The sequence below is a fragment of the Gossypium hirsutum genome, chromosome D08 (genome assembly GCF_007990345.1).
Source record: "Gossypium hirsutum isolate 1008001.06 chromosome D08, Gossypium_hirsutum_v2.1, whole genome shotgun sequence".
NCBI lineage: Eukaryota > Viridiplantae > Streptophyta > Magnoliopsida > Malvales > Malvaceae > Gossypium > Gossypium hirsutum.
Window position 1 is genome coordinate 11,208,984 of NC_053444.1, and position 12,386 is coordinate 11,221,369.

Here is a 12,386-nt window from a genome sequence, read left to right on the forward strand (position 1 = left end):
TAAAATTAAATAATTATTACAAATATAATTATTTTTAGTAAATATAATTTTTATGTGTAATATTTATTTTTCAATCCATATCATGAGTGTAGTAAATATTTTTGTGTGTATTTAAAATATTTCACATATAAAAATATTTTAAATATCATACTCACAATGTAGATGAAAAAATAATTATATTTGAAATATTTTACATATAAAAATAATAATTATATTATAAAATGATTATTTCATTTTATAATATTAGAAATCGTCATACGCATAATATACGTGGAAAAAATAAATATTTAGCCTATAAATATTGTAAAAATAAATGTCGGTAATGACAATATATCGCAAAAAAAATAGAAATAGAAAAATAAAGAACACAGAGATTTTACGTGGAAACCCTTTCGGGAAAAAAACCACGGGCAGAGGAGAAGAAAATTCATTATGTCGAATTCGAATTTTTTTACAAGATGAGTAGACTATGTCTATTTATAAGCTTGTAAAACCTTATTCTAATAGGAGTGAAACTCCTTATTCTAATCAATATCAAATAGATGGAGTTTAATAAGATTTAAAAAACCTTATTCTAAAATAAAATAAAATAAAATAAATATAATTCTATATGGATTTTACTTTTATTTTATTTTACCACTGTATTTTATTTAAATAAGGATTCGGGTCACTTAATTCTAACAATCTCCACCTTGACACGAATTCTTAATGAACAAGTTCTTCATCGCGAACTCTCAACGAACAAGTTCTCCACCTCTTCCATAAAACCCCTTAAGGGTTTAACTTCAACAATGAACACCAACCAAGTCTAAGCAATGCTCAAACTTGGTTATAAGAAGTGACTTAGTCATCATATCTGCAGGATTTTCATGAGTACTAATTTGGCTCACAACAATATCACCAAGTGCAATGATATCACGAACAAAATGATACCGAACATCAATGTGTTTTGTTCTCTCATGAAACATTTGATCTTTTGTAAGGAAGATAGCACTCTGACTGTCGCAAAATACTGTATTAATTTGAAGGTCTTCATTGAGTTCACTAAAGAGTCCCTTCAACCAAATAGCTTCTTTACAAGCCTCAGTAATAGCCATGTACTCAGCTTCAGTGGTAGACAAAGCAACTGTAGTTTGCAAAGTGGCTTTCCAACTGATTGCACAACCTCCGATTGTAAAGACATAACCTGTGAGAGATCTTCTTCTATCAATGTCTCTAGCAAAATCAACATCAATATACCCAATGACTCCATCTCTAGTTCTTCCAAACTGTAAGGAAACATCAGTAGTACCTTGTAAGTATATTAAAATCCACTGAACTGCTTTCCAATGTTCTTTACTGGGATTCGCCATGTATCTGCTAACTGCACTTACTACATATGATAAATCTAGACGTGAAAAAAACATAGCATACATGAGAGATCCCACTGCACTAGAGTATGGAACATGTGACATGTACTCAATCTCATCATCTGATTGTGGAGACAAAGCTGATGAAAGTTTGAAATGGGCTGCTAAAGGAGTACTAACAGGCTTAGCATTCTGCATATTGAATCTGCAAAGAACTTTCTCAATGTACCCCTTTTGACTTAGGTACAATTTACTTGCTTTTCTATCTCTGAGAATCTCCATACCAAGTATCTTCTTTGCTGGTCCCAAATCTTTCATCTAAAATTCTTCACTTAGTTAGGCTTTGACCTTTCTTATCTCTCCTTTATCTTTCGCTGCTATCAACATGTCATCAACATAACTTAAAAGCTACTTCTTTTAAAATCATGAAAAGTCAAAAAAAGAATCAAACCTCTTGTACCACTGTCTTGGTGACTGTTTCAAACCGTAAAGGGACTTTTTTAGCAAGCAAACATAGTTCTCCTTTTCTGAGACTGTAAAACCCTCTGGTTGTTGCATGTAAATATCCTCCTCAAGTTCTCCATGTAAAAATGCAGTTTTTACATCTAACTGCTCAAACTCCAAATCATGTATGGCCACAATACCAAGCAAAGCTCGAATCAAACTATGCTTCACAACTAGAAAGAACACATCTGTGAAGTCCACTCCTAGAATTTAACTGTAACCCTTTACAACAGGCCTTGCTTTATATCTGGGTTCTTCAACTTTTGGAGTCTCTTCTTTCTTCTTAAACACCCATTTACAAAGAATAACCTTTTTACCTTTAGGAAGTTTCACAAGATCCCATGTTTTATTTTTGTGGAGTGATTCCATCTCCTCCTGCATAGCAAACATCCACTTTTCTGAGTCTTCACAACTAACCACCTTAGAATAATTAGATGGTTCTTGGTTTACATCTATATCTTCAGCCACATTTAAAGCATAAGCAACTAGATCAGCCTCGGCATACTTCTTTGGAGGTTTAATTTCTCTTCTAGTTCTGTTTTTGGTGATAGAGTATTGTGGTGAAGAAGCAACTCTATTTTAAATTTTTGTATTTACTTCAATAGTCGACTCTATTGTAGATTTTGTATTAATCTGATGCTCCACCTGCTTTTGATTTTCTTTATTGGGAAAGTCTTTAAGAGATAAGTTAGGTAGCATAGCAGTTTCATCAAAAACAACATCTCTGCTAATCACAACTTTTCTATTTTCAGGACACCATAAATTATACCATTTTACACAAGCTTTATAACCAAGAAAAACACATTTAATGGATCTCGGTTCCAATTTTCCATTATCAACATGAGTATACGTAGGACAACTAAAAATCTTTAAATCAGAATAGTCAGCAAGATTATCAGACCATACCTCTTGTGGAGTGTTTTTTTAATGGCAATGGATGGAGATTGGTTGATCAAAAAACATGCAGTAGAGGCTGCTTCGGCCCAAAATGACTTTGGTAAATTGGCATTTGACAACATACATCGAACCTTCTCTATAATCGTTCTATTCATTTGTTCTGCAACGCCGTTTTGTTGTGGAGTATGACGAACTGTCAAGTGTCTCACAATCCCTTCTAACTTGCACAGTTTATTAAATTTATCAGAACAGAACTCTAAGTCATTGTTTGTGCGGAGGTATTTTATTTTTTTTCCCGTCTATTTTTCAATCATGGTTTTTCAAGACTTAAATGCAGAAAATACATCGCTTTTCTACTTCAGGAAGAACGCTCACACTTTTCTGGAAAAATCATCAATAAAAGTTAGCATATAATTAGCTCCACCTCTCGAAGGTACTTTGAATGGCCCCCACAGATCAGAATGAATATACTCTAACGTTCCCTTCGTGTTATAGATTCCTCTGGTGAATCGAACTCTCTTTTGCTTCCCAAAAATGTAGTGCTCACAGAACTTCAGTTTGCAAATTCCTTACCCATCAAGAAGTCTTATTTTGCTCAATTCTGCCATGTCATTCTCACTCATTTGCCCTAGGCGCATATGCCAAATTTTAGTAATATCATCATCTGAAAAGGAAGAGGATGCGACAGTTGCATCACCAGTAACAGTAGAACCCTGCAAAACATATAGCTTGGCAGTCTTTCTCTGCCCTTTCATCACAATGAGGGAACCTTTAGAAATCTTCAAAACACCACTTTCAGCTGTGTATTTGTACCCTTTTGAATTAAGAGTACTCAATGAAATTAAATTTCTCTTTAATTATGGAACATGTCGTACGTCACTAAGTTTTCTGACAACTCCATCAAACATCTTAACTTTAATTGTTCCAACACCTGCAATTCTACATGAAGCATTATTTCCCATCAAAACAACGCCTTCAGAAATTGTTTCGTAAGTTGTAAACCAATCTCTATTAGGACTGATATGGAAGGTGCAGCCCGAATCAAGGATCCACTCCCCGCTCACTTTAAAATTGTTGACAGAAGCGGCTAGAAGCTCACCATCGTTGTAGTCTTCTACAACATCAGCCTTACCGAAATTTTCTTGTTGTTTTCCATTTTGATTTGCAGCCTCCCTTTTGATATTGTTCTGTAGCTTATAGCACCCAGATTTAATGTGCCATTTCTTCTTGCAGAAGTTACAAGTTTTACCTCTGTTTGAAGACTTCGATCTACCTTTAGATTTACCACGAGAATTTCGTCCCTGTTTCCTTCCACGATCATCATCAGCATTCCTATCTTATCTCCCACGAACAATGAGATCCTCTCTTTAAGAATCAGTTTTAACCATAAGATGCTTCATCTTATCATACGAGGTTAAAGAATCATAAAACTCATTAACTGTGAGAGACTCGCGACTATATAAAATTGTATCTCTAAAGGTTGAATAAGACAGGGGAAACGAATAAAGTAGAATCAACCCTAGATCTTCTTTATCATACTGAACCTCCATGGCCTCCAAATTTGAGAGAATTTCTTTAAACACTGTCAAATGTTCGTGCACAGACGCACCTTTCTCCAAACGATGAGCATAAAGACGCTGCTTCATATGCAGCTTACTAGTTAGAGTTTTCGACATACATATTTGCTCCAACCTCTTCCATAATCCAGCGGCAGTTTTCTCCTTCATCATATCTTGTAAAATTTCATTAGACAAATGCAGATGTAATTGTGTTAACGCCTTTCGATCATTGCGCTTCTTCTCTTCCTCCGTCAATGTTGAAGGCATCTTATCTACCCCTAGCAAGGCTTCCTCTAAGTCTATCTGTGCAACAACTGCCTGCATCTTTATCTGCCACAACGTGAATCTGGTGTTGTGATCCAACAGCAGAATTTCATACTTCAAAGACGTCATTACCGTGATTGGGATGAATAACCCGAAAGCTCTGATACCAATTTGTAAAAATAACTATCGATAATGACAATATATCGCAAAGAAAATAGAAATGAAAAAATAAAGAACACAGAGATTTTACGTGGAAACCCTTTCGAGAAAAAAACCACGGGCAGAGGAGAAGAAAATTTACTATGTTGAATTCAAATTTTTTTACAAGAGGAGTAGACTATGTCTATTTATAAGCTTGTAAAACCTTATTCTAATAGGAGTGAAACTCCTTATTCTAATCAATATCAAATAGATGGAGTTTAATAAGATTTAAAAAACCTTATTCTAAAATAAAATAAAATAAAATAAAAGAAGTATAATTCTATATGGATTTTACTTTTATTTTATTTTACCACTGTATTTTATTTAAATAATGATTTGGGTCACTTAATTCTAACAAATATTATATATAAATATTTAGCCTATAGGTCTTAAGCCTATAAATAATATATATAAATAAAAATATATCAAAAATATTAGTTGATGTATTATATATAAAAAAGTTATTAATTCCAAATATTTTTAATATAATGATATATATAATATATATTTTTATTTCATAATTATAAATTTATTATTTGATTTTATGAAAAAAGAGTTATTAATTAAAAATATGAATTAAAATAAAAAATTTGAAAATAATATATTTATTAATTAAAAAAATTTGAAACAATAGGAAATAAAAATTACAAATATGTTTAGAAAAAGAGAATTGAACCTAGGTCTCAAAGATGAAAGCTTTATTGTTTAACCATTTAACTAATGAAGTTAATATGTTAAAAACATATTTCATAATTATATATTTATTATTTGATTTTATGAAAAAAAGAGTTATTAATTAAAAATATGAATTAAAATAAAAAATTTGAAAATAATATATTTATTAATTAAAAAAATTTGAAACAATAGGAAATAAAAATTACAAATATGTTTAGAAAAAGAGAATTGAACCTAGGTCTCAAAGATGAAAGCTTTATTGTTTAACCATTTAACTAATGAAGTTAATATGTTAAAAACATTCATTAAAAAAGCAACATGAAATAAAAAAAATATATAAATGTGAGTGAAAGAGAAATCAAACCTAAGACTTAAAAACAAAACCACCAGCATTTAACCATCCAATCAAAAAAACTAATTGTAATTAAAAAAAAGTCAAAAATTACAATTTAAAGAAAAAACGCGCCCAGCTGAACTCGTTTTTACACACTCTCTCAAAAAATAGCCTATTTCCCTAATTAAAGTTAAAATCAGCCTAAATGCCTAATTAAAGAATAAGATTGGCCTATAGGCCTTATTTAGCCCTTGTATGTAGCCACATTTAATAAAAGAGAAAAAAAGTAACTACTTAAATATTCACCCAAAATTTAACACGATCATGTTTTGGTTGTTCAGATATTTATTTATTAATTTAGTCACTTTCATCAGCTTAATTTTAGTTTTTTAGTCACTCCATCGCTAAAATGTTTTGTTCAATAGATGAAAATGTTGATGTGGCATTCTTTTGAGTGGTACAATAATTTTAGCCATTAACATTTTACACAATCTATCAATTTGGTTTTAATTCTAAAAAATTTAACAAATTTACCCCTTAGTTTTACATAAAAATACATGGAACTAACTAAGTTGCAATTTTTTGTGGCATCATCACACCCTGAAGATGTTGGAGTTTAAGCAGGACCATCCGGGAAAACTACTACGAATGGAGCTGTTAGCAAGGACACTTCCAACTCTTCCATTGATGATGATGATGTTGATCCCAACACCTCTCATGACAAAAGGAAAGGGCTTGCAAGTTCATATACCTCCCGCAATAAGGGGAAAGGTTCTGCCATAGGATAGATTTTTTGTAAAAAAATTTCTTAATTTGCTTGTAATTTCTCCCTTTTGCACATCATTCCATTTTTAATTAAATATATACAATTTTCTTCAATCTTTGTGTTTTTGCCTTGATCTTTTTATTTCATAATGCTTGTTGATGTCATGATATCGTATTAATTGGAAACTGATATCCGAAAGGTGTCTTCTATTTCTGGATAGTCTTTCCTGTTGTGAAGTAGTGGGTGTATAACTCTTGTACTTGATTAATTTTAACCGTTAATATAATGGATAGTTTACATCTAGGTGTCTTGTTGTCTTCATTTGTTTTCTTGGGAGGATCAACTTTTGGCAAATGGATTGTCAGAAAATTGAAGCTTATTTCATAAGTCTTTTGGAAGGACATTAGGTAAATTCAGGAGCACTTAATTCAAGGCCTGACAATGGCGTTTGGGGAAGTGGTACCAATTATGGTGCTTTACTTGGAATGTCTCTTTTGGCCATGCATCACTCCTATATTGATGGTGTTGGGACTTCATTTATTTCACTGAAACACGTTATTTGGGGTGAGGAGGTCTATAAAAACCCTTATCTTCTTCCTCATCATCTATTTATTTCTGGTGTTGTTATTTTGTTGCTTTGTTATCACTGTTCTGTTTTCTCGAGTCCTCTTGATTTTGCATCGTTTCCTTTCTTCTTCGTTCAAGTTTATTCTCAGGGTAAGAGTCTTTCTTTTCTTGTTTTTGCTTTCTTGTTTGTGATGTTTTCTTTTGAAACTCAATCCAATTTATCAGAAGTTTCTTGATCTCCGATGACCAAAAACTGTGGGGGTGAAACAAGTTCTTCTAGAGGCGTTGGTTGTGGTAAGGTAGGGAATCCTACTCAAACGATGTGGGAAGTTGTGCCTAGCAGATGTTTCCGATGTACCACCACCTCCAACAAACCTAAGGCAATGTTGTTGGCTAGAGGGCTACGCCACAAGATGGTCATCTATGGGATATCTTGAGTGGAGGAGAGAAATAATCTTAATAAAACCTACAAAAATCTTTCGTGTTTCTTGTTCCCTTTGTATGCCTTAGAAGGGGGTCTTACCCTTCCATTGCACCCTTTCGTGAGAGAGGTGTTGAATTTTTATAAAATAATTCCTAAGTAGCTATACGTAACCTTCTGGTGGTTGTTAACTAGTTTTATCGTCTTATGTCAAAAAAGAGGGAAAAATCTAAAACTCCGAAACTTAAGGTTTTTTAGAACTTGTATCAACTATTCAAGTGGAATCACGTCTTGTATGGGAAAATGAGAAACATAGGGATTAATTGTTGCAATTATGTTATTTTTCAACTAAACTTTAAAGATGATTTTGGTTTTCCTATTGAATGGCTTTTACTTTCTAGAGATATCTACAACTTCAAACCTTCTTTAGCCAATGATCTGAAGGCTCAAAAGCAATTCAAGATTACTAATCGGAAGGGCTTGCTTGTTGTTCCCTTAAACATCTCTTTTCAGAAGGTCTTCAAGTATTTTATTTTTAATATGAGAGGTTGTGGGTACATTGATAAAGATCTTGTGAAAGGGTTTGATCCAAGAGAGCATTGGAGACCTCGAGCTGAATCATTTCCCTTTAATAGTGATGCCCTATAGCCCAAATGCTAACAGGGAGGGTTTCAAAGCTTTGGAACCACTTGGTGGCTATAGGAGCTCATCTTGACTGGAAATAGCCCGCGGCTAAAATAGTTGCGATGGATCCATTGCCTTTCTTTCGCCCGAGCGAAAATCCTTACAGAACCATTTGAATTTGGACCAAACAATTTTTTAAGGAGACTACCTACATTTTTCTTCCTGCTTGCTTAGAGAGGAGAAGACGCAATAAGAGATCTTCTTATTTCAGTTCTTGTTAAGTTATTAATTTATTTTTAACTTCTTTTATTTTTGCAGGACCACTCATGGACAATGAAGCAGTTCAGCGGAAGGTCGATGTTGTGGAAGAATATGTTAAAATGAGTAGTCACGTCTCTTCTTTTTAAGGATCTTACTATTAAGGCTGACCTTCAAAATGATAGTGATAATAACAACTTCATTCATTCCCTCACAATTACTGTGGGTTTGGCCATCCTTCCGTTTACTACAGATGCTTCACCTTCTTACGCCACTGCTGCTACTGCTGATAACCCCTTTATTGTTGGGGGTTATTCTTTTCCTCATCTTCTTACCATTATGTTTCCATTCACTATCTCTAATACTCTAGGTAATTTTATGAGCTTTGTTGGTTTAGTTAAGTTGTGTTTATAATGCTAAAATTGACTGTTTGTATAGGGTCTATAGATCCGATGGTGATTTTGAAGTTGGCTCATGATCGTGTGGCTCAAGGGAAGTTAGCCCTTCAGACAGATCAAAGTAAAGTGGAAGGTGCTACCAAATATTCAAAGGAGGAAAAGGGCTACCAAATATTCAAAGGAGGAAAAGAAAAAGGTTGTTGTTAAAGATAAAAGACTGTCTCTGCCCTGAATGGGAAACCAAAAGACCTGATCGATGACGTGCAAGTTCTGAAAAATCAACTAGATGCGACGAAGAAGATAGAAATAAAAAGCTTTCGGTTAAGGGAAAGGGTCAGGAAATTGGAGGATAAACTAAGGAAAATAATTCTTGTGCCATGGATGAAGCTTTTTTAGCTTTAGCTTAGAAGAAGGTGTTATATTCCTTTTAGGACCAACTAATACTGGCCCTTTAGGTTGTTTATAGCCCATTCAACTTCCGTCGTGTGAACAAAACACCTCTTTTAGAGGAGGACTTCGAAGCAATGGATTTTGACCTACACAATCCAGATCTTGAGGATGAGAATTAGCAAGAACTTCAAGATAGGCTTCTAGATCCTTTGACTACTCCTTCCAATGAGACCTCTACTGCAACAATAGTAGGAGGCACTTCTGCAGAAGGTGACCAACCTGATAATAAAGCAAATTGTGGTGTCCTGGTCCTCCTACTTCTTCAAAAAAATATTGTTAACCCCTCTAGAGGGTAATACTTGTAATGTTGGGCCTGAGGCCTTTATTAATGTAAATGAGTAATTTTTGCAATAATTTTTTTTATTATTCCTTTACTTTACTTTGTTGCTTTTGCTTATCTTTAGCCATACCTTTTTAACCTCAAGCAAACTGAATGAAATTACTACCTTTCATTACTTAAACTTTGCCTTGTTGGCTTAGCAAAACTTGTCAAACTATTAAATTTAAAAAAAGAATGTGCTACATCATTTTGATTTTTCACGTATCGGAATGTGTAGATTGCTCTAAAGACTTTGCATTTGTTTCTTGTTTTTTCTTGATGAAAACTTGTTATGATTATTTGTGCTAAGTAGGATTCACTGAATGACCATATCAATAGATTATGTTGTGGACTTTTGAAGTTGTACGATAAATATGACATGTTCGACTATTTTACATTATGGATATGTTGTAGAAATCCATTGAAAATCATGCTTCTACAAATGGGGAATGCTTACAAGGGGGTTTACTTCTACACACGGGGAAAGGCTTATGGAAGGTCATGCTCCCAATGCATGGGGACAGTGATCTACCATAATTAAACGAGTTTTTGCACTTGAAGAGCTTAAATACGAGTATTTTCATTATGTTTTAATTAAGTTTTCATAGTTTAGTCTAAATTTAATAAAAAGTGTATCATGAGTTTTTTATTAACCTTAGGGGACGAATGAAGTCTAAGGGCGAGCTAATATACTTAGTGAGTGTGCAGGAGACCATCAGAGCGCATACAAACTCAATACCAGTCATTGTGTTGCAACACAAGAAGTTTGATGTCGCAACATAAGGAGCAGAATACAAGAATTTAGAGACTACCTTCGGTGCCGTGACATAGCCTATGGATGTCACGACACACCTTTTAAGCTACCTTGAATCTAAGCATACTGCCTTCGATGTCTAGACACATGCACTAGGGTGTTTTGGTCTGCACAATCAAATATTTCACATGAGAGTGTCAATTGACCTAGGGTTGAGGACGACAACAACCCTAAATCTATAAATAGGTTCATTTAGCACTTGTTATGGACAGCTTTCAGACTTGAGAATTTTCTTTGTAATTTCATTTTTTAGTTTTTCCATTTTCTTAGGCTTTAGGTTATTTCTAGTTTTTCTATTTATGTTCATCGAGAGATCTGATCTGTAGACTCGGTCAACTCTTTGTAAATTCTGTGCTTCACTCAATATATTTCAAGATTCTCTTAAACATTTTCTCTTGAATTCATTATTTATGTTTATCTTTAGCATCAAGCTTATTGTGTTCATGAGATCCATGAGGAACTAATCCTTTTATGGGGGATTAATGAGTGAAGGTTTGATTAACTGATTTCTATGTAGGGTTTCCTTAGCAGATTAGTTGTTTGAGAGAGGAAGAACTTAAACCCTAGGCTTGACGACCTTAGGAAGTCATTTAGGTAGGAATTAACCCAAAATTGATATAGTCTATCTGTAAACACCTTAGCCCCAAACCAATCTAGACTGTGAGATCAAGAGATAAGTAGTTCTTACTGACTCATTAGTTTAGTGGAAGATCGAGAGATCCTGCTAAGTTAATGACTAGTTGATTGAATAGGAACTTGAAACATGAATTAGTTATGACCACCAAAGCAAGCTAATCACCCATAGTTAGATCAAGTCTCTTTATTTATGCTATTCTCTTTATTATTACAAAAAAAACCCTAAAAATCTCTCTTTATATTTATTCGTAATATAATTTATTTAAAGTGCTAATTAGATCTAGTTGTGTTGAAGTTAGGATTAATTTAGTGCTAGCCTCCCGTGGGTATGATCCTTAGAGTACTAACTTACTTCATTGTAACTATATTACAACCTGACACATATACTTGCGGACACCACTTATTTCATATCTTTTGTGCAAGATTCTTACTTTGGACGTTGGTACATTCGGAGGCGGTCAAGTTGTTGACGTCGTTGCTTGGGAGGCAACGCTACAAAATTGATTTTAATTTTTATGTGCTAATAGAATAATTAGAAAATTTATAAATTATAGATATGATTTTCAATACTTTGTATTTATTTTTTCATTTTACAGTACTAACATTTTTCTTTTCTTCAAGGAATTCCCAGTATACACACTTGAAAAGAGGAAAGATTCTTGCAAGAATAGATACCAAAACCAATCATGGACAAATTCAATTACATGTGGTTCAATGATGAAATAGATTATGATGATCAAATTTACGAAGAATGCGTCTATGAAGAATGGGAAATTTAGGAAAACCAAAGGCTGTTGATGCTAGAATTAAGCCAACTCAGAGGTGAAGTCTTGACAAATCTACAAGATTGTGACAAGAGCACAGATATAAATATAATCTATCACTAGTCAGAACAAACTCAGGGTACAAGCAAAGGTGAAGAGGAAAATTCAACAGCAAGAGTACTTGGGGAAGGTGAAATCTTAAGTAGCCAAGAAACCCTAAGTTAAGAGAATAATCAAAAGGAGCCCAGTGAGTTCGAAGAAGAAAAAGCTATCCAACGTGAAACAGGGTCAACAGTGGAATTGGCAATTGATTCAAATACGAAATTTACTCTCTTGAAAGCATCAGTTTCATAAAAATTAGAGGATAAACCACATGAAGGTTTAGATTATGAGGTAAGTGTCCCGACTCTACTTCAAACATTCTACGAGATGTTAACTTTTATAGAACCAATAGAGGAATCACGAAAGCTTACCTAACAAGTTATTGGGTGTTCTTTTAATGGTTTCAGTACTTGCGGGATTATTAACAGTACCATTTTTCGAAAATGTTAATAAATTCCAAAATTCATTTCGTCATCCAATAGCA

The 12,386-nt window shown here is 33.6% G+C and overlaps 1 long non-coding RNA gene across 1 annotated transcript; it reads left to right on the forward strand.

Moving 5' to 3' along the window:
• The first annotated feature begins 6,833 nt into the window (after positions 1-6,833).
• LOC107913142 (uncharacterized) lies at positions 6,834-9,621 on the forward strand. Its single transcript, XR_001688422.2, has 3 exons — positions 6,834-7,266; positions 8,480-8,789; positions 8,858-9,621. It is a non-coding gene; the product is annotated as an uncharacterized lncRNA (long non-coding RNA).
• The last annotated feature ends 2,765 nt before the right edge of the window (positions 9,622-12,386 follow it).